Raw genomic sequence first — 1,553 nt, forward strand, 5'->3', positions numbered from 1 at the left:
AAAAGTGAATAAGCACAGAATGACGGCGGACAGATGTGTTTAGGAAAGGGCGAGACCATCACGTATATTGGATATATTTTGTTTTTGCTTTTACCCATGAAGCAGAAATGTTACTGCCTCATGCCAACTCGTCTTCCATTTTGTAGGCTGAGAGACACTTCGGAAGTCTTCAGTGACTCGTCCAGGTTCTCGGAGAGTAAAATGGTACTTTACAGGGTGAGTAAAGACGAGTGGGGAGGGGGGGTACATACTACGAGGAAAAAATTGAGTAAATATCATGATTTGTTTTTCATACTTGTATTGACGCCTATTCTTCTAAGGGATTCAATTGTGTGCTTACTTGTTTACATGTGCAATCACATGCTAGCTGTTAAAGTTAGTGCATGCTTATATATTTGATATAAATGTCATATACATGTACCTACAACCAAACAAGCTTACGCTATTTTTGCTTCCCTACACACGAACCTGCACACACACCTACATACAAATACACGCAAGAACTGAGAAATGCACGTGCAGGAATATTGGTTCCACTTTTCCAAAGTCACTGCAGTCGTTGCAGTCTGCGGGACAGGTTGAGCTGCGGAAGACATTTTGTGCCTCATTATCATATGTCGGTGGCCGCCTGAGCCTCGTCTCCGCGCCGTCCCTGCCACCATAGCGACCTGCTGCTCGAGCTGGGGAACTCCTGTAACCCGTTTGCCGCACCACCTGAATTGCCATCTTCACCTTCCAGTCTGTCCTGCACTAACTCTTCGTCTTCTTATTGACATGTCGTCCCATTTGCGTGTGCGCCCACTTAATGTCTACACAAGTTCTGTTTATACAACAAGTTTAGCTGTATATCTCTATATACATCTACTTACGGGCTATCTGTATATCTAGATGCTCATCTGTATTTCAACCAGTGTGTTTAATCCGTCCGTATGCCCGCATGTTAAAGTACTGTGCATATATCTATGTTCCTACTTGTATATTCAGTCCTCGCCCGTCAGCCCAGCTTCTTTACTACGTTAACTTGACTGCCGTCTGAGTCACCTGTGAGCCCTTGCGACCCCTGCTAGACGGAAGGTCAAACCTCCCCGCACCGAACCCCTCGGTGCATCAGTGTCACAGTGGCCTGGCTCGTTCAACTTTGGGAACCGTGTGGGCGTGAGCGGTACTTGGAAATATACTGAAGTGGGTGAGGAGGCCTTGTTAAAGTAAAGGGGTTTTGCGGATTAGGAAATCGGCTTAAATGCGTGTAGTTTTTGCTATAAGTAAATGACTGAAATGAGTGCTTATAATGCAGGATGCTTGTGAAGATTCGCTGAAGATGATCATGTGTCTAGATGCTTTTGTACAGGTTTACATGTAGAGAGAACCTACTGTTTGTAATTTCCAAGATTAAATGTGACCTTGAATGGATGTGAACGTATGTGGAGTGTATGAATGTTCCTTGTGTGGGGCGAGTCCGATAATCGTGGAGTGTGTGGGTGCGTGGTGAAGCTCGTACGTATGTGGGGTGCTGGGTGAAGAGGGTGTGGCGGACGGGTGCCTCGGTCAAGGCT

The sequence above is a fragment of the Penaeus monodon genome, chromosome 25, assembly GCF_015228065.2.
Source record: "Penaeus monodon isolate SGIC_2016 chromosome 25, NSTDA_Pmon_1, whole genome shotgun sequence".
Classification (NCBI taxonomy): Eukaryota; Metazoa; Arthropoda; class Malacostraca; order Decapoda; family Penaeidae; genus Penaeus; species Penaeus monodon.